The sequence below is a fragment of the Ambystoma mexicanum genome, chromosome 9 (assembly GCF_040938575.1).
Source record: "Ambystoma mexicanum isolate Mex_15411 chromosome 9, UKY_AmexF1_1, whole genome shotgun sequence".
Taxonomy (NCBI): Eukaryota; Metazoa; Chordata; class Amphibia; order Caudata; family Ambystomatidae; genus Ambystoma; species Ambystoma mexicanum.
Window position 1 is genome coordinate 892,898,073 of NC_090931.1, and position 21,909 is coordinate 892,919,981.

At 48.5% G+C, this 21,909-nt stretch overlaps 1 protein-coding gene across 6 annotated transcripts in view; it reads right to left on the bottom strand.

Annotated features, from left to right (window-relative positions):
• Positions 1-21,909, bottom strand: part of HDAC4 (histone deacetylase 4) — a 2,586,716-nt gene that overhangs the window by 1,123,091 nt on the left and 1,441,716 nt on the right. The gene's annotated exons all lie outside the window — the stretch shown is intronic.

Below are 21,909 nucleotides of genomic sequence, written 5' to 3' on the forward strand. Positions count from 1 at the left end.
CCTACATCCATCGAGTGCAAAGTCCTCTCGGCCGGCGTCGAAGGCGACGGGAAGAAAACTGGTAACACCAAGGGCTCGTTGAGGTGGAAGTCCGACGGCACCTTGAGCATGAAGGAGGGGTGCATCCTCAGCACCACCCTCGTGTCATGAAAAGTCAAGTATGGAGGATTGCAAGATAGGGCCTGGATCTCTCCCACTCGTCGTGCAGAGGTGATGGCCACGAGGAACGCTGTCTTGCATGACAGGAACTTCAAAGGCGCCGGATGCATAGGCTCAAATGGGGCTCCCATGAGCCTGGTCAGCACCACATTAAGCTCCCACGGCGGGGCAGGGGCCTTCACCGGCGGGAATGATCGGAATAGTCCCTTCATAAATTCCTTTACCAGTCCCGTAGTCCTGGTATATTGGGAGATGGCAGCCAGATGTATTTTTATGGAGGCGTGAGCCAGTCCAGCTTTAGCCAGCGACAGTAGGTATGGCAGCACTTGAGGGGCCGTAATCTGCAGAGGGTTAATCTTCTGTGCACGGCACCAGACAGAGAACCTCTTCCATTTATGACAGTAACACTTGAGAGTTGAGGACGCCCTGGCCTTTGCAAGAACCTCTCTGCAATCAGCCGGGATATCGTACCCTCTAAACTCTAGTGCTGCAGGAGCCAGGCCTGCAAGTTCAGCGACTGTGGGTCGTGGTGTAGAATGGCACCTCCTTCTCTGGAGAGAAGATCCGCGTCCGCCGGCAGCCTGACTGGCGGGGATGTTGACAAGTCCAGAAGGTCCGGGAACCAGACCTGCCACGGCCACGCCGGTGTGACGAGGATCATCCTGCACCTGGACTTCTTGAGCTGGCTGATGAGGCGGAGCAGCAACGGCAATGGAGGGAACGCGTATAGAAATAGGCCGTCCCAAGGGAACGAGAAAGCATCGCCCATGCTCCTCGGCTGTGGGAACCTGCTGGCGAACCTCTGGCACTTGGAGTTCGTCGCCGTCGCGAACAGGTCGATCTGGGGTTTGCCCCATCGTTGGAAGAGTCTATCCACTTGATCCTGGCGCAGTTCCCACTCGTGGCACGAGCGCAGCTCCCTGCTGAGTGAGTCGGCGATGGTGGTTTTTATTCCTGCCAGGTGGAAGGGAACCAGAAACATCCCCTGGGCGACGGCCCAGTGCCACAGATCCTGGGCCTCCTTGGATAGGGCTGGGGATCTGGTGCCCCCCTGCTTCCGTATGTAGAACATCGTGGTGGTGTTGTCGGTGAAGACCCTCACCACTTTGTCCTTGAGGGACGGGAGGAACGACTTGAGCGCCCAGAAAACTGCACGGAGCTCCAAGATGTTGATGTGAAGAGACCTCTCCTCCGGGAGCCATAGGCCTCTTGCGTGGAGATCCCTGGTGTGGGCCCCCCAACCCTCCAGAGAGGCGTCCGTAGTCACCGTCTCCTGAAACGCTGGGGTTTCAAAGTCCGTGCCCGTCGTGAGGTGAGCCCGGGTGCCCCATCATGGGATCGCCCGACGGAACTCCTCGTCGAGGGGGATCCTGTCCTCGAAGCAGCCCCTCGCCTGAAACCAGCGGGCATCGAGGAACTCCTGTAGTGGACGCATCCGAAGTCTGCAAAGGGGTACAAGGTAGACGCATGAGGACATCATCCCGAGAAGGGACTTGATGGACCTCACCCTGGCCACGTCCGTGGCTAACAGGTGCCGTATCTTGCCCAGGATGGTCTTGGTCCTCTCCTCTGAAGGGGAGGCCAATTGCTCCACTGTATCGAGCTTCGCCCCCAAAAACAGTGCTACTTGCGATGGAACTAGGTGGGATTTGGGGTAGTTGATGGAGAACCCCAGCTCTGTGAGCAACTGGACGGTCCTCGCCGTATGATCGACGGCAAGTTCCCTTGACCTTGCCCGGATTAGCCAGTCGTCCAGGTAGGGGTGGACGTGGATCCCCTGCAAGCGCAGCCGCGCCGCCACTGGTGGCAGGCACTTGGTGAAAACCCTGGGTGCCGACTTTAATCCGAACGGTAGGGCTCTGAATTGGTAGTGGCGTCCTTGAACCACGAACCTGAGGAACTTCCTGTGCCTTTTTAGAATGGGGATGTGGAAGTAAGCATCCTCCAGGTCCAACAACGATAGGAAGTCGCCTTCCTCCAGCTGTCCCAGCACATGCTGGAGGGTGACCATCCTGAATTTCCACGCCTTGATGTATTTGTTTAACCGACGCAGGTCTAGGATGGGGCGCCAACCGCCTGTCTTCTTTCTGACGAGGAAGTACCTTGAGTATACTCCGGAGCCCCGGAGCCTCCTGGGGACGAGCTCGATGGCACCTTTCTTGAGCATCGCCTTTACTTCCAACAGCAGTTGAGGGACATGTTTCTCCTTCCTGGCCACGGGAGGAATGCAAGGGCACTTCTTTAGGAATTCCAGCGAGTGCCCGTTGGCCAGGGTGTCCAACACCCAACGATAGGTGGAGATGGACTCCCACACCCAAACTAACTTCGTCAGCCGGCCTCCCACTGGGGTGCCTCGGTGGGGGCCCCGACAACCCGGCCGGGTCAGTCTTGCTTGGAAGCGCCCTTGCCGCCTTGGCAACGACAGCTGGCGGTAGGTGGAGGAGCCACCACTGGATCCTTTGGAGGCACCCTGTCTGCACCAGGGCTCCGAAAGGGCCATCGCTGCTGAAGCCCCCCAAGGGCCCGGGCCGTCTCCGAGTCGGTCTTGATGGCCTGTAGAGACTCATCCACCGCCTTATCAAAGAGGTTGTTGCCGTCGAACGGCATATCTAAACACTCTGGTCTGGAAGTCCTGGTGAAAGTCTGTCGCCTTGAGCCATCCTCGGCATCGGAGGCAAACTCCGTTGCCCAGTTGGCAAAATCCGGTATCGGCAATGTCCGTTGCCACCGTAATGGCATGATCCGACGCCACCTCGCCCTCCTGCAGAATTTCTAGGGCCTCCGCCCTTTTGTCATCAGGCAGGAATTCTAGCAGGGGAGCTATCTTGAACCAGAGCTCCCTGTCGTAGCGGGCCACGATCGCTAAGGCATTGGCCGCCTTAATCGTCATCGCCGCCGACGAGATGACTCGTCGTCCCATAGAGTCCAACTTCTTACCCTCGCTGTCCGGCGGGGAAGTGGAAGTTGAAGCCGCCGCACCCGCTGCCTTCTTCTTAGCCGCTGCCGAGACGACCGAGTCCGGCGTGGGCTGGGCCCGGAGGCACAAGGGGGCGGCATCGGGGACTCGGTACTTCTTCTCGTACCTGTCCCTCTTAGCGGGTGTCGTGGCAGGGTTCTTGAGGACATCAAGCCCCTCGTCCCAGATGTCGAGTAAAGGCACCGCGAGGACCGTCTTCCTCTTAGCCTCTCGTCGTTGGTACAGAAATCCCTCCTTTTTCTGTTCTTCAGGGCGGAGGTGGAAGAGCTCGGATGCCCTGGTTGTCATGGCGTGGAAAGAGCCACCGCAGGGGGGTGGGGCTTGGGGGGGATGACGACGGGATGTCTGCTGTGTCATCGCCGCCGTCATCGTCCGTCCCAGTCGCCGTATCCATCGCCGTATCCTCTCCCAGCGAGGGGGATGAGGGGTCCACCGGTCTCGCAGGCACGAAGGGCGGACCGGGTGGACTCTCCTCCACTTGTTCGGAGGGCTTCCCGAAGGGCCTGGTTCTGGCTCCTCCGTCGGGGTGCGTGGTAATCTCGGTACATAAGGATTGGATTGCCAACAAAATGGCCGTCGAGCTATCCTGGAGCTCGGACAATGGCTGCGACGGACGGGATGGCCGCTCCACTGGGCCCTGTTCGTCGTCGTCGTTATCTTCGATCACGTCAGCAGGGACCGTCCCCTGGGATCGAACCTTCTCGAACCTCTCGTTGAGGTTTATGAACCGCTCGTTGAGGCCTATGGACCTTTCGTTGAGGCCCTTCTCGGTCTCCACCAGTTCCTCCTCAGAGGCTGATTCCGAGTCTGTAACGACCACCGGCCCCCCTCCCTCTTTTTCAGCCGGGGGCTTCACGGGGGTCTTAGCGATGGGTTGAAAAGAGGAATCCCTCCGCGGCAGCAGGGATACTCTGGGCCCAGAGGCCGTTTCCATTGGCGTAGTCTCAGCCGGCTCCGCCAGGGTCGCAGCGACCACTTCGGTAGAGGCCTTAGCCGGGTGGATAAAGGCCCTCACCACATTAGGTGCGTCCTGGGCCTTCGCCTTGGGGGGAGGGTCAACGCCTCGCTCCCCCTTCGAGATCGGCCGGGTCCGCTCCAGCGGCCTACCCGGGTTCTCGGACTTCCTCTTCCCCGAACCAGAGCGCTGGCTCATGGTCGAACTTCCCGGGGAAGTAGCGCCCTGCTTGGCAACCTAAGAGCCCGACCTTTCGGCGTTCCCGGAGCCCGCAGACTCACGGTGCTTGGCCTTCTGTTGGGCCCCCGTCGCCGGGGCGCCCTCAAAGGAGTTAGAAGCCCGCTCAGACTACTTCTTCGCCTTCTCACTTGCTGTGCCCTTCTCCAGCCAGGTGGCGATGCTGGAACGACGATCTTGTTTGGTCCATTCCGAAAGGTTCTTGCAGAACGCACAGTCCTTCTTCACGTGCGTCTTGTCCCCATGGAGGCAGTAGAGACATCGCGAATGCTCGTCCTCCTTGAAAACGTTATATGATCCGCATCCAGGGCAGTTCCTTAACAGCTTGGATCCGGGCGTCGAGCTCCCTTTGTCCTGAGCCATGTCCGTTGAGGTAGGCCGCAGATCTTCCGGAATCCTCCAAGAAGTGTAAACTGGACGAAAACTTCACCCTTGAGGGGCGTAGAAGAATTCCAAAACGGGTCCCCGTTATCAGAAGTAGAAACGGTGGAGCTTGAGGCTCGATTAAACCGGAAAAATTTGAAAACGCAGTAAAAAAACCCGAGAGCTAAACACGAGGACTCCCAACACTTGAGCGTGCGGTAAAAATCTGAGGATGGCTGCCAGAGGCGGGGCTTAGGGAGAGGGCAGTCATTGGCTGGGGGCAGTATGACCCAGAGATCAGTGATTGGTTACTACTAAGAAAGACAGATCAGAAACGAAACTGATACTGATCTTTTCTTTACCGAGGATTCCCAGCCTGACGACGGGGAATATTCATGAGCATGTGAATCCATGTCAGACCCCATGCTGGAGAAACCCGAGAACTTGTGAAATGTGGTGAATGTGAAAACCCTTAAAGAGAAAGGAACTTTAGTACTTGTTTGTTACATCTGGCCCTCTGCAATAAGAGACTTTCATTGGGAAAGAGACTTTGGCGCGGTAGGCCCAAATACATATCTTTTAAACTGCCTTCTCGTGGCAGAGAAACCAGACAGTGTGCGAAGCTCATGTGCCACCTTGCCCAATGCTGAAAACGTGGGCAAGGGAAGCCAACTACTCGTCTATCCTGACATACTGTTTCTCGAACACTTTTCTTTGCATACATCTTTTTCCCACGCCATTTATATTTAGAAGGATTTGCAATAGGTTTATTAGTATAGGCCCTTTCATTTTGACAAAGACTCCACTAGGACAGCGTTATTATTTGATGGTCGTAGCTTGCTCCCATCCTTAGATTTAGGTTTATATAGGTGTTCAACCACCCCATCTTTGCAAAATAAACACCCTTGAACTGTGATCACTTGTGTCTGTCTTCACTGTTTGATACCATGGCTTCCTTACAGCTTCACACCATTGACAGCGGCCTGTCCTTCGAGAAACGCAGCCACAAAGGCAAAACAGCCTGGCTCAGAATCTCTACCCTTCCAAAAATCAAACCCATCATCCCACTGCAAGATTTCCCGACAGTAGTGGTCTTGCATATTGATGGGGGGAAATGCTCTCCTGATAAGGCTCCCAGCTGTTCACTTGGCTCCCCTAAAAGCAGTCTGCCATACTGCAGCACGTCTTAGTACGAGAGCACTGAAATTTGACCAAATCACCCCCATCCTACGTGAACTACATTGGCCTCCACTCCAAACCAGGATACTGTCCAAGACTACATGGATCATCTACAAAGTAGTTGAAAGTAGCACACCAGCATACCTGGCGGCTAAGCTCTAAATATTTGGTGGCACACATTCCTTGTGCAGCAAAACGACCAATCGGCTTGAATCGTAACTTGTCCGCAAGGGGAAGACCTGCAAACAATCCTCCTCTTGTCATGCACCCACCCTTTGGAACTCTATTGCAGTGTCGGTTCAGAATGCCCCGACAATTCTCCAGTTACGCAAATCTCTCAAAACATGGCTCTTTCAACACTACCTGGCCAAGGACTAATTCCAATGGACGCTCATACCGTTTTGCTAAATAAGTGGTGTCTTAACCTAGACTTGTCGAATAATTAATTAGGGAGGTGTATATACTTATAGTGACTGTGTTTGAACTTGCTTGATATATAAGTGCCAGTGTATTTTCATAAGTGTGTTTTTAAATAAAAAATTATATACTTTTATACCAAAGCTCTGGCCAGTGTTTGCTTGTTCTACTGTATTTTTAGCCCTATTGTGTATACTCTATATACTGCCTAACTCTTGTTGAGGGGAAGGCTGACTGCTCAGCCACAGCTACCAGGTAAATCTGGGTGGTGCAGACTGCTACCAATTGGGTTTACTGCTTACTCCTGTAGTCTTAAACATTTTGCAGTGGTCCCTAGGGGAACTGCACAGGTTTATGCCTAACATCCCGACCTTCAGGTGGTGTTCTGCAGGATGATCAACTGTGAGGAAAAAAGGCCCAGGGGAATACAAGGACTCCATTGGGTGAGACACAGTATGTCTTCCTCTAGGGAAGACAATGCCTTAATGCCAAAGTATGTAATGGCTTGTTGTCAGAATAATCTTTTAGCTCCCCAAGTTGAACATCTTAAGATGGGTAAAAACATTCATAAACCATTGGGCATCAGGAGAAATGAAATGCCTTCTAAAACCATGGGGACTTATAGAGCTAGAAGCTCTCCTAGCTCCCAAAGATACAGTGAAAAGGAGTCTGTGAATAATAACTTAAATTCTAAAAATCTTTATTTTTCTATAGAATCAAGTCTTGTGATATTCCTGTAGAGAACATTATTGGGAATGGAAATCAGTTTGAGATCAAAAATCCAAGTTAGAAAAACAGAATTTTGCATTAGCAACTTCAAGTCCCATAATCCCTGAAGTACTGGGACGAAGAAGGGGGCTGCAGAGGAACAAAACTGCAAGGTGCAGTTTGTTAATGGAAATGACTCACCTGAGAGAGACCGAGAGGCTTAAAAGTCCCCCCCCCTCAGGTGAAGGCCATGAGAGAGAAGAAGGAGCAGAGTAGTTAGTCGTAAGTGGAGGAGTTGTGAACTCTCCACGTGGCAGCAGAAGCAGAGACTGGAGGAGGAAGAAGACGCCGGGACCACTGTCAAGTGGCAAGCAGTAACCGGTCCTGGCAGGGTCTTTGCCTCCAGAAGCTTTAATTGCAGAGGTCATACAGCGGAAAGCATCTGAGAGGGAAGCTTGCCCCCTGGAGACGATTTGAAGAGGCTGCTCAGTGGGAAGCGAACGTTTCGAAAGCTTTCCTCCCCACAAAGGTATCTCCTCTGCCAGGCAAGCAATGGAGAGCTAGTGTAGCAATGGAAGCTCCGTGTGCAGGTGGCACGGGGGGCAGCGAACTGAAACCAGCAGATTACCAAATCGCAGAGAGCAGCTGAAGCGAAGAACCTGGGAGCAGCGAGGGAAACGGACGAGCACGAAATACCCGGTGAGTTCACAAAGTAATTGCGACACCTGAGACCTCTGTGCCTACTTGCGTGCTCGCTGCAGGTACTTTAATATTAAAAAGCAATTTGCGTGGGTGTGAAAATAAGAAAGAAGGCAATTTTGAATACCGACCTCCCGAAAAAAGAGAAAACATGATTATATAAAACCAAATGACTGACTTTAAGCATGCAAGTTTAACACCCAGCAACAAGATGGGGCAATACTTCAAGAACTTAATGCAAACAACCATGAAGAAGCAAGGAAACAAAAGTGGCAAGAAGGCTGCCCTTCTGATAAAGGCTATTCAGAAGCACAGAAGCATAACACAGAGGTTTTGGAAAAGTGTATTAAAGAGCACCAATGTGAATCTTGCCTTCTCTAAAGAATTGCTTAAAACATGATGCTGTAAAGTAAGAAGCACTGCAAAGTTGTTGAAAGCTGATCTTAATCACAGAGGCACTTGTTTGTAAATTACTGATCTGAAAGGGAAGTACACCAGATCAGAGGTTGTGATAACACTTTATACTGTTTGGGCATGGGTGTATATCTGAATAGCGAACTTTGAATTAGTAGGCCTATCATGGAAGTAAACCAGGTGGAAGTTGATTAAGTGCTGTAAAGTGGAGTTGACAAATTATCCTGACAAACGTTCATTGCTGAATCAACTACTGTATAAAACTGCTGTAAAGTGTTTTATATCCTCAGAACTATTATGTTGTTGCAGAAGCATCCTGACAAAAGACAATTAATGTTAATACTGATGAACTAAGGAAATATTCTTGGTTTATGGAAAGAAGATTGTTTTGAGTCTTATAATTACAAGTGGAAGAGAAATAACCTTTGTTGAACAATTCTAAAGTGTTGGAACTTTTTGATATCGAGTTGGAGTCACAAAGAACTGTGTTAGAACTGTGTTACAAAACAGGATTTCCTTGTTTCTTTCGGAACTGTGAAACAGAATCCTGCTTGAATCTTGGGAAGGAAAATTCACCCATATTATAAAGAGAAACTATTATCATATTGTGAATTTACTATTACATTTTGTTGCCTTTGTTGATTTATTTTATCTATAGGTGTGAGGGAAAGAAACCTTTTGTTAGAGTGTTTCTTTTAGGCAGGTACATCCTGGTCAGGGTAGGGATGGTGAGGCGTTTATCCAACCTTTTGAGTTAATAAAATGGCATCTTTTAAAAAAGAACGTCACAAAGTTGTGCGCCTCACATTTCTGAGCCATCACAGCTCTAAAATACTGCTTTTGGGGTTCTTCCATGCTCTGGTCAAGTTCAAATATATTATGGCAGTGGTAAAAATATATGTGGTGAATAGAGGTGCTGATTTGATATGGGGAGGAATCCAGTGGCTTTAGGCCTGAAGCTAGATCCTAAAATAGTGAACGCCTCAGTCATGAGCATGAACAAAGAAAATAACCTGAAAACATTGAGCAACTGAAGAATTATGCACATGGAATAATCCTCAAGAAAAGAGTAATTCCTGTTACCCACAAAGTCGGAGGAATTCCACTAGCAATAAAAGATGTGGAGAGTTACAGCGCCTGGTGCATGAAGATATTATTGCCCCATTACATCATCCAAATGCATAGGGTCCCAGTGTCATAACAAGCAAGAACAATGGCAAGATCAATCTGTGTACTTAAAAGACATAAATTAGAACATAATAGTGAACAAGTTCCCAATGCCAATTATCAATGAGATATTGAACTGTCAACAGGGTGCTGATTTGTTAATGAAAGGATCTTTCTGCTGCTTAGCACCAGATATCCTTGACAGAGGATAGTGACACCAGACAACGGTCAGGATGCCATAAAGCATTTTCCGCTACTTTATTTGGACAGCACTGTGATGCAGTTGTTTTTCAAAGGGTGATTATGCACACTTTGGTCCTCAAGGGTATCCCAGGAATGTATACAGAGATGGCATACTATTGTGTGGGAATGGCAGGAAAGGACACCACAAGGTAGGACAGGAAAAGAGCCAAATGCATGACTATTGAAATGAATACATTTAAATTCCAAGCCCATGCAATAGCGTACATAGGTCACCTGATTAGTGGGATGGATACAAAACAAAAAAGGAGGACCACATGCACAGCAATAAGAGCTGCCCCAATATCTGTAAACAAAGAATATCATTGTCCTTTATTGGGCCTTGTGTTTAAAAAGAAAGCTACATTCTAACGGGTTGATGAATGGGAGGGCTCAGTAAGAAAAAAGGAGAGAATCTGTTAAGCCCATAGTTTAGGTGGATTTGATCTAGGCTTGTGAGCACTAAAGGAATAGGGACAGTGCTATCAGAAATGTCAGGGCTCCCTTAAACTTATCCTTATCCTCAAGTAGTATATACCTTTCTGGTTGACTTTGCATATCTACTTATATCATGGTATATCAGACTTTCGCTCCAGAGAGACCACGAAAAACAAGACCATGCAGTCCACATTGGACAAAGAAAAAGAACGCTGCAGCCGAACTACATTAAAGCATACGGTACGTATACCTGACACCACGTCTGGGGACACAGGCCGCAGGCACGGCCATCCAGTCATGCACCATAGAATGCAGCTATGGCTATGCCATTCCAGTCTACCAGCACGCATAGGCGTCCACACTGAAACCCCCGACATACCTCAACACCTCTGCCACTAGCATACAGTGACTACCAACGAAAATTAAATTTGGTGTAGCTGGGCAGACATCGAAACTTCAGCAATAGCACTCTATCCTAAATCACCAACAGCGTCCACCCAAGTGCCTGACCTTTGGGGTGCTTACTGGAGCCTAGCCAGCCACCTAAATCCTAAGCTGGTGAAAATGCACACAAGCATCTCTTAATCTAAAATCTCAGAACCTCCAACACATTTACTGCGGTCACCAAGGGCGTTCCAATCACAAAGTGCATTGAGGTCATACAAATGGGGAAAGAGCATTACATAAATAACGAATACAATACAATACTTGACGAACAAACATTAACTTTTACAATGTTCACAATCTTTTGCCTTCTTGATTCAAAAACAATCTTTTCAATTAACTTTCTGCAATTTTACAATGTTCTATTCCTCTTTGGCATGGTTGTCACAATGCCCTGGGGTCCCCACTCAGCTTTAGCAGACTCACTGGTTTCCTGTAGCGTTTTCAGGCTTGCTCGCACTAAGCTGTGTGCATTCACTGCCTGCTTTCCACTCCGGGTGACTCCGAAGTGTCTTCAAGCTTCCTCATGGCTCCGCTCCTGCATGCTGGCTTCTCCGGTAAGGACAACGCTGCCTCTCTTGGCTGCCCAACTCCCAGTGATCCTCTAGTGGTTCTTGGGATCTCCACAGCCCACCTCGCTCGCACCACGTTTCTCTCCTCCTCTGCCGGTGAGTTCCCTCGCTCTGCCATGCCGGCTTCTGCTTGCAGATTCTGCACAACAAATCTGGTTTCTTGTTCCCGCACGCTGGGTCACGTCTCCTGCCTCTGTCCGCCTTCACTGAAGCAGTCACATCTTCTCCCCAGCTGCCTCTTACTGCTGTTCACATTTTTAAAGGTTCTGCAGACAGGTAACAACTAGCACGCTCAATAGAGTTGCAGCTCTGTGTCAATTCCTTCATCCCCCTCATCTGAGCACTACTAGGATTATGGGATTTGGAATCCCTTCATGGTTTTTTTTTTCAAAATGCTTGGAGAGTCTTTTCCAAGTGTTTTACATGGAAATTCAGTTTTAACCGCAGGAACATTAACATGCCAATAAGCCATCAGGGTATGGGGCAATAGGGTTTTTTCCGCATGGCAAAGTGGGGGATACCGCACCTCATCCAATGAAGCCATGACATCTCCCCAGAGGCTATCGCCACCCTTGTCATCCCTTCATAACCCAAGGGCCAGTATCAGGTAGCGGCTGCCGTCTGCTGGCCACATGGGAGGAGGCTACAGCCGGGGAATCTGTGATTGGATTCATCACATACCCTTTCTCTAATGCTGCTGGTGCTCTCATCACCTATTGGAAACGGGAAAGGAGGTCCATGTTAACTTGTTCTCTTCCTTTCCTGTTTTCTACTGTAAAACAATAGGGCTGTAAACCTAAGAACCAGCGCATTTGTGTCTTTGCGAAGACTCATCCAAGTTAATGGGGCATGGTCAGTGATCAGTGTGAACTTCTTACCCGTTAGGATAGTATTTGAGGTAGTTTATAGTCCACTTTATCTCCAAAGCCACTAACTCAAAAGTGGTGTAGTTCTTCTCTTGTGGGAATCATTTTCTACTAATATAGAGGATAGGATGCTCAATGCCATCATGATGTTGTGAAAGGACTGCCCCTAAGCCAATATGTGATGGTATTCTAGCTCCACCTCTCTGCAGATCAGACGCTTTTCCAAGCAGAGACTGGGGGTAGATCTCCCCGACACTATGCAAAGCTGTTTTCACGTCCCTGCTCAAGTCGGGTAAGCCTGGCGAAGACTGCGGATAATACCCGCCCCTTTCACTAATGAACTTGGATACTAAAATCTTTGCTAAGGTGATCGCTAACCGCTTTCTACCTGTCATGTCATATATGGTGCACGATGACCAGTCAGGCTTTGTGCCCGGGAGATCCACGTCCCATAATATCAGAAGGCTTCTCAACGTCATGTCACGAATCAATCAAGGTGTGAGCGCAGTTGCGGTCACCCTGGATGCACAGAAGGCCTTCAACATGGTGTCCTGGAGGAACATGTGGCTCGTCCTGGAGATCATGGGCATCGGAACTAGTATGATTGCATACATCGAGCTGCTGTACACCTCCCCGGGTGCCAGGGTCCGGGTCATCTCCCAAACATCTGGCTCTGTTCCCCCTTTCAGAGATACCCGTCAGGGTTGCCCGTTCTCCCCGATCCTATTTGCCCTAGCCATCCAGCCCATGGCGGACTATGTCAGGGAGCACCACTCTCGCAAAGGGATACGTCTACAGGATACCCCCGAAATAATCTCACAATGTCCTGCTGTTTGTCAGAGACCCAAATGCCCGCCTTGACCCAATCCTGCGTGACATCACCCGCATTGGCACATATTCTGGTTTCACTATCAATGATACCAAATCCGAACTCTTCCCTCTCACAAGTTCCACAGTACAACCCGCCACTGAATTCCCACTCCGTCTGTCCCCTGACGGGATTAAATACCTGGGTCTCCAGGTGTCCCTGACCAAAGACACTCTCGTAGCTAACAACTACCTGGCCGTGGCAGAACAAGCGGAAGACGAGATAGAGCGTTGGCGCTCTCTCCCGCTATCCCTAGCGGGGAGACTATCACTGGTAAAAATGATACTGCTCCCTAAGTTGCTATACATATTCACCAATGTACCTATATGGCCTGGCAAGAAATACTTTGCAGAGCTACACAAGCTGTTTGCTCAGTTTCTGTGGCACTCAGGGGCCGTACGTAAAAAATGGCTTGCTTTGACACTCCCCTATGAAAAAGGTGGGTTCACTGCCCCTGATTTGTTGCGGTACTGGGTCGCAGCGCAGGCACAGTTCACCACCTACTGGTACCCTGGTCCCCCTCCCTCGCCCTCATGTTAAGCTGAAATCCCTTGCTGCATCGGGCACCAGTATAATGTCTCTAATATCAAACCACAGATACGAGCCGGACTCAACCATAGACCCCGTCCGAGCCACTCTACTTGCCTGGGGGCGGATATTAGCTGCTGGAGCTGAGGAACACCCATACTACAAGTGGCTTCCCGTCTGACGGTTCTCTGGGTTGGAACCCACATATGACATAGCCCTGGCACGACACTGGCAGACCCTCGGATATCTAGCTCTAACTGACTTCTACCCGGACAGGCAATTCATAACACCGCAGATATGGAAACCGGGCCACGCGGGGTCACCGCTGGAACTTTTACAATATTACAGACTCCGCGCTGCCTTCCATAATGCTTGGCCTGATTTTCCTAATGAAGCCCCCCCACATCCCCCGACTCTCCTGGGATTTCCTACATCGCCAACACGGGTGAGGCCCGCGGGGTGGTGTCTTCTTTATACAAGCTCCTCCTCGCTGTTACCCCACCACAGCCCACTAGGGCTCGGGACGATTGGGCGTCCAAGCTGGAGTTAGAACTCACGGACCAACTGTGGGGGAAAATGTGCTCCCACACTAACAAAGTCTCTCTGAACTTTCGATATTGCACCATCCAATACAAATTGCTGAACAGGCTATATTACACCCCGCGCAAGATTTCCAGGTTTGTCCGCTCTGACCCTCGGCTCTGTCCTCGCTGCGGTGCAGGGGATGCGGGCCATCTGCACATGTTCTGGGACTGTCCGCGACTAGCTGCATTCTGGGATGAAATCCTGAAAACCCTGTCAGAAATCTGTGACACTGTTATTGAGCCTGACACGATGGGGGTATTGTTTGGGGAATGGGGGGGCGGAGGGAGCCAGAGGTGCGGCTAAATTCTTAAATGTGGGCTGTATAATTGCTAAGAAGTGTATTTTGCAGAACTGGAAGTGCTCCTCCCCTCCCACTTTTCAGAAATAGTTGAACTTATTAACATGGTCCTGGAACTGCGAGGAGGAGTACCTCACTATCCTTCCGGCCCGTTCCCGGCCCAAAAATATCTGGACCGCCTTTAACAGCTACCTGAACAGCCTAGATACCCCCCCTCCTCTGTGAACAACTCACCGTAATCATCTTTGCTATGTGCCACAGCTCCGGACGTATAGTGTTATTGTACTCCCAACTTGGCTTTAGCTCACCATCAATATGCACCACTGTATTCAATTTGATTATGCATTTTGTCACTTTTGGCTGCTCTGATGTATGTGTATGTTATTTGCCTCTGCCAACAAAAATAAAAGTTTAAAAAAAATAAAAAAATAATGAATCCAGAAGGGTTCGGTTGCTTCTGGACAATGGTAGATTATGTTTACAGTCCTCTGCTGTACTGATTCGAGGAAATTCTGGGCCATTGTCAAACGTCACCTTAACCCTCGTTTTGAAAAAAAGGAAGTTAATCCTATATAGGAATTGAATCAAACCTATCCCAGATATATTTTATAAACATAGCTAGGAATTTGAAATAAATGTATCTCTTGAGAAGACAGATGAGAAAAACTATATTGCAATTACTGTCAATGATAATGAGGTTGCTATTAACAAATTGAAACCATCTAAGACTCCTGGATCAGATAGCTTGGCAAATGCATAGATAAAAAATGCCACTGAGACCTGAGCAATTATTTTGTATAAAATGTTCTCTGTGATCCTGGAAAGTGGACCTATTCCATCCAGTTGGAGGAAGTCTATACTTATTCCAATTTATACAAAATGGTCTGGAGACGTCCCAGGGAACTATAGACTTCTGACAAACAATGACAGATTCTACTGACAAAATATTTTCTTTTTTGTTAAAAACCTAATAAATATAAGTAAACAAAAATTATGGTTGATAATGCCGAAAGGAAAAAAACGTGCTAAGCTGGCAGAGTGGATTAATCAGGAACAAACTGAATTGGTGAAGAAATATACCTCTTTAGGTGTTTCTATCACTGATTTAGTCAGTGCTAATTCCCTAGGCACCGATATGAATGTAAAGTTGAGGAGGAAAGGTTTTGTCTCTCATCATGGTAGGTAAAATATGCCGTTCCACTTTGTGCCTTTCTAATTCCACCCCTACAGGGGCCGTTGTTGCTAATTAGGTTTAACTTCATTACTGTCCCAAAAACAAATTGCTACTGGAATTTTGTACCTACAAATATGTGCTGAAGAGAATAATGTGTCTTCATTTCATTCAAATTTCTCTGGTATGTTGAATTTTAATTCGCTATGTAAAGCTTTAAAGATCTGGATATCGGAAATTAGATTCTTTTATAAAGATATTGATTTTGTTATTGACCATCCAATTAACCTGGGACTTGCATTTAAAGAAAGACAGATGGCTCTAGAGTCTGGTACGGATGTAATAACATGCTGAATCTGCCAAGAAAAATCTACATGTGTTAATTTTGTTAGGTAGAGCTTTCCGTTGAATGTCCCGTTTAATTATATAACGAAAATTAACAATTCCAAGGTTAAAAATCATACAGCTTCGATTGGAACAGTGCCCACTTTGGTACCCGTAGTCGCTTGGTCTAACATGCCGCATGAAAGTCAGTGTACAATTTGCAAAAGGGAGCTTGAATCTTCCAGACACTTGTTGACTAGTCGCAGCAAGCTTGTTGAGTTGTATAAAAAGGGATACGAGGGCTCCATGGTGAAAATCATTTGCAAAATGACCCATCTTGGTCTTATTTATTCTGGGGAGAATCTCATGTTGAATTTTAAAGTTTTTTTTATATTTGGCAAGAATTGACGAAAATAATACGTGATCGTTAAACTTTGTTACTGTCTTTTAAATTGCATTGCTATTTTATATGAATTAACACAAATTGTAATTAAAAAGTGTATATTCTTAGGATTTTAGTTTTTGAACTAGGTTTTATGAAATATATTTAGGAAATGTATTTAATTAGTAATGTACCACGTGCTCAGGGCTCGGATGAACCCTACTCCACCTAAAATGTAGAGCCAAAGGTCAATAAAGACTCACACACTCAGTGACTGTGAGAAAAATAGCAATATATTCAAAGTGCCTTTTCTGAGACACGTGTTTCGGCGACAGACTCGCCTTTTTCAATCAGGGCCAGTGGATATCAGTGTTAGTCAATTTTACAATTTGTTGGTTGCCTTGTTCATGGGATGAATCCTGTCTTGCAACAGGTGATTCCGTTCACAAGAGACGGCGTCTGCAGTCTGCCGAAACACGTGTCTCAGAAAGGGCACTTTGACTATATTGCTATTTTTCTCATAATCACTGAGTGTGAGTCTTTATTGACCTTTGGCGCTAGACTTTAGGTGGAGTAGGGTTTCTGAAGACGCCGACGCTTGTGAACGGAATCACCTCTTGCGAGGTGGGATTCATCCCATGAACTAGGCAACCAAAAATTGTAAAATTGACTAACACTGATATCCACTAGCCCCGATTGAAAAAGGCGAGTCTGTCGCCGAAACACATGTCTCAGAAAGGGCACTTTGAATATATTGCTATTTTTCTCACAATCACTGAGTGCGAGTCTTTATTGACCTTTGGTGCTACACTTTAGGTGGAGTAGGGTTAATCCGAGCCCTGAGCACGTTTTATTATCCACCGGAGTAGGGGGTTCTACTTCGTTACTTCACTGAGCAGCTGTCACCCTTTTCTCAGTGCAGGACACAGATGGTTGATATCTAAAAGAAAAAACCCTGTTTATCTTCCCTAATTAGTAATGTAGGTTGGTGATGTGTATGTAATTACTGTATTTGTTGTGTTTGAAGGTTATATTAAACCATAAACATGTTAATAAAAAAAGTATACTTTTACATACTAGCCTATAGTAGTATTTAAGCAATATGCCGCGAGCGGCGGGGGCATTACTGACTCAGGTAATGCCCCGGGGCCCATAGTTATAGGGCCCGAGCGAAGCAAGGGCCTTAACAAAGGCCCCAGGGCATTACCAGAGTCGGTAATGCCCCCGCCGCGAGGGGCATATAGCTATTAGTACCCCGGCCCGCAAAAACTGCATGACCAGGGCACTAAAAGCTTTATTTTTTTCCCGAAACAAAAAAAGACGTCAAAGAAAATGGCCGCCATGGAAAGGGAAAACAGAGTCTGTTTTCCCTTTCCATGGCGGCCATCGGGAGCGGACGCGCTGGAAACAGAAGCGTTTCCAGCACGTCCGCTCCCGAAAAAAAGAAGGTAAGTGGGGTTGGGAGGGCGGAAGGGAGGGGAAAGGGAAAAAAAAAAAAGTACCTGGGTCCCCGGCGGGGTACGATGGAAGTCTCCAGCCGTGCAGAGGTTCGGAGCGGGGATGGCCCCGCTCCGAGTCTTCACACGGCTGGAGGCTTTCATCGTCCCCCGCTGGGGACCAAGGCATAGAAGGTAAGTGGAGTGGGGAGGGGAGGGCAGGGAGGTGGGAGGGAAGGAAAAAAAAAGGCGTACCTCTGTCCCCGGCGGGGGGCGAAGGTAGCCTCTCAGCCTTGGGGAGGCTCGGAGCGGGGATGGCCCTGCTTCAAGCCTCCTCATTGGCGGATTCCCGGCAGGAGAATGCCCCGGCGAGGGCAAATCAGAATGGTTCTTCCATTCTGATTCTCCCTCGCCGGGTACTAATTATTTATATAGCGCAAAAGACGAGAGCCCATAGGCATAGGGGCGCTAAACAATACATACATACATAAAACGGAGGACAGAGGCAACCAGGGGAAAAACTGTATGGTTACTAGTTCAAGAAATTAGCAGTTTGGAAAATGCTTCTGTGCACTTTTGGTGGCATGGCATGCAATGGATTTTTTCATGTCTTACGCTATAAAATTATTTGTAAAGTGTGTGGTAATTGTACTCAATTGTTCACAGAAAGCGTGTTGTAAAGTGCATAATTTTTAACCCATTATTTCAAAAAAAATATCTTGTGGTGGTAGAAATATTCATGCCACAGGTTTACGTCCCTACAATGAACATACATTCACCAGCTGCTGCTATTTACCACATCCCTTGAAGAGTTGTGTCAACATTTTGCTGTCAGTCTTTTGCTGACTGCAGGGATCACCTCTGAAGTTTCCCAGTTTGTAGACACCTTCTTTTGTAGGGCATTGTGAAAGGGTACGATAGGATCTTCTTGTGGTCCCTTATCAAGTACGTCTGAGGTCATCTTGCTCATATGCAGGTGTGGGCCTAAACCACCCCATGTATTCCATCACCCTGTTCATAAGTGACCTGCAATTACTTTCTGCATGGTCCCCTGTTTCAGGCTTACTAAAATCTACCTCTGGGGAGGTATTAATTCTGCTTGCTTCCTGCAAAGAGTCTTGCAGGTCTTTCAATCTGACCTCTTCTGGAATCAGTTCTTCTGGAATGGAAGGCCTCATACACTCTAGACCGAAGGGTCTTTCTGCATCGGAATCCTCTCCCTCCTCATAAATTGAGGATACGGTTTTAAAGTAATCTGAGCATGGTAGAGGTGTGTAACCTTTTTCTAGTGAAGAGGGAGCAATAGCAGTCACTACAGGTGGAGATATACTTGTAACTGTCGATGTAGACGTCATTGGCCTCGAGGGCATCGAGACTGGCCTCAAGGTTGTCGATAGAATGGACTGTGGCTTCGACGTCTTCGAATGAGTCGTCGAGGGTACTGAACTGACTGGGGTCAAAGGGGGTCGACATGTGAGGCGTGTATGACCTCTCCTTCGACTGAGTCGCCGATGGAGTTGATGACGCAGTTCTTGGCTTCGACATGTGAGTCGATAACGGTGACATTTTGTGCGCCATAGAGGCCTTTTCTCTACTCAAGGGTTTTTCACGCTCTCGAGGAGTATGTTTTGCCGAGGTCGACGACTCACGGCTCATGTGTCTACCAGGCTTTACACCTGGGGTATCGCCTCTGGGTGTCTCTGAGAGGGGGGGGGCAAGGGCACATTCTCGAACACATTTAACATTTTTTTTACGAAATTCCTCCCAATGAGCCGGGGAGCTGTAATTGGTAGGACATGTAACTCACTCTGGTGAACTGGAGGATGAGGTCGAAGGTGATCTATGATGCCTTTTTTCATTGTGCCTCGAAGCGGATGAGTGATATCATCCACTCCGAGTTCTGGTATCAGAGAGTTTTTTACATCGAGGAGATGCCGGTCTCGACTCGTCTGAGGTGAATTTGGTCGGAGTAATGGATTTATTAGGCTTACCTCTCTCCAACTTCCCTCTGCGCTCCCTCAAGGCTTTCACTGTCATCGATAAGCACTCTACGCACTCCGAACATGGATGCTCTGCCCCGAGGCACCATAGAGAGAGATCGTGTGGGGATCTGTCAAGGACAACTTTTCCCCCACAAACACAGCATTTTTTTAAGCCAGATTGGGGCATAGTTGGAGCCGATGAAGTAGCCATCTCGATCGAAGCATTGAAGATGTTTTCTCGCAAAAACTGGAAGAATTTTGATTTCTTGACATAACCAAGCATTACGTTCCCGAAGCTCATGAAGCGTGGAAAAACAGAACTGAGCAAAGGGCGCTGCGCCAGACTATTTATACCCATGATGACCTTGACGTCGAGACGGAGGCCTCTGAGGGACATCGACTCGACAGCCATCGACGCGCAGCGCCCTCTAGTGAATTTTTTTTTCGAAGCAGCAAGCTTGATATGGGACTATCAAAGATGAGGAATACGTGGGAGGACACAATCCATTCTAAATAAAAACTATGAACATTTTTGATAAATATTTACATTGCTTTTATAACCCCCAGGATTCCCAGCCTGGTGATTGGGAATTACTTGTAGCATGTAAATCTGCGAGAAATCCATGCATGCTCCTAGTAACACAAACCAATTGCCAGAGTGGGGTAAATGAATAGGTGATTGTTAAAGCAAAGATGGTGGGGGTAGAAATAACAAGGCAGGAGTGGACAGAAGAGCGCAGATGGGACTCCAGAAAAGAACACCATAGAAGATGATCTTGCAGCATGTTGTGAAGTTACAGAAGAGTTGCTAATAGAAGATCTGTTGCACAGGATGTTGGCCCCACAGTCCAGTCATGAATGTTTGGTGCAAGCTGCACATGTTGGACACCGAGGAATCACAGTCACCAAGCAGGTGGTCTGTGAAAGATATTCGGTCTGGAGATGACCCATATTTAGCGCTCCGGGTGAAGGAGTGTTCCCCATGCCTGAACTCTGATAAATTAAAACCGACAAACACGGGGGGAGTTGTTGCGCGAGCTAATGGAGTAGACACGGATCTTGTCCTTCCGCTCCGACCCACAGCAATATCAGTCTGTCTGCGGGGGATCCCAACGCGATTCGGGGAGAGAAACTGCGATGTGAACCCTTGGAGGGGTCGCCAGAGCTGCAGAGAGGCATCAGCAGTCCCTGAGAGCGGAGGACCAGGTGACCTGCCGGGACCAAGCAGGCACAAACAAGACGGCAGCCATGGAATGGAACACAAGGACTATGGAGATCAGCATTCAAAGAGGGTGATGGAGGAGTCTGGAGAGTGTGCAGTCAGAAGGCTCACTATCGTAAGCAGGGTTGGGTGCTCCGAGGAGCATAAGGGGTGGGGCCGAGAATGGGGTGGGGGCAGTGACACCAGGGCTCAGGAGATCGAGAGGTCCATACGAATACAAAATCTCCACCAGGGATCTATCGGAGGCGGATACACACCCCACCCCTACCCCTCTTCCTCACAACCAAGAGAACCTGCAACGCAATGGTAATCGGCCCAGGTGGAGAACATTGTGGCACAATCCTCGCAGAGTGGCAGCAGTCCATAAGCAGTCTGCTGGCCTGTGGGGCTCAAAGACATAATCCAGCAGACAGCAGAGTGCTGTGGGCCCAGGGATACTGGTGGCACGCAGCATAGAAGCTCTCGGATGGGAATACAAAGGAGTGGTGGTGTGAGAATGAAGGGCCATTTGGAGTTCAACAAGGCCAGAGTGGCGGTCTACCCAGACTTCACCAAGGCTGTACAGAAGGCCCACCAATCTCCCTATATGGTATGGAAGAAACAGAGCACAAGAAATAAAATATGCAACTATATACACAGCGACCCTCCGAGTGATAGGTCCTCAAGGAGTTTGATTTCACAAACCCGATGAAAGCAGGAGACTGGGCTGCAAGTATGGGTCCCGTTCACAATAAAAAGGGAAAGCTGAAGGGGACTTATGGAGCCAAAAAAGAAAATATGCCCAGTTGCTGGACAGACAATGGAAGGCGAAGGGGCTCAGATTTAAGCACAATTAAGGGAAAATGCAAGAAACTTTGGCGATAAATCACAAGTAACAGATGAAGTACTCAAGATGGCAGGGAGGAGGTCCGTAAAAATTAGAAGCAGTGACAGGAAATGTCGAGGACCGTTGACGCGGGTGCCTGTGCAAGCACCCCCCACCCTTAAGACTATCGCCGTTGGGCGACAGTGAATGGTTTTCAGTTAATTGGGGACAACAGATACTTGGAGTTGGGGAGTTCAAGGGGATGGTGGGGGTGGCGAGTACAGCGTAGGGGGTGTTAAGCGTATTTTATTGCTGTGGGTTTTGTTTGCAGGGCATGGTCGACACTACAAGGGGGTTGCACATGACAACACAGAGCCGCATTACAGGTCTTCAATTGACATGGCCAGCCAAGGGGGAGTTTTGCATAGAAGCTACGAGCATGGGCGAGAGTGGTAGGAAATCGAAATGTCTCA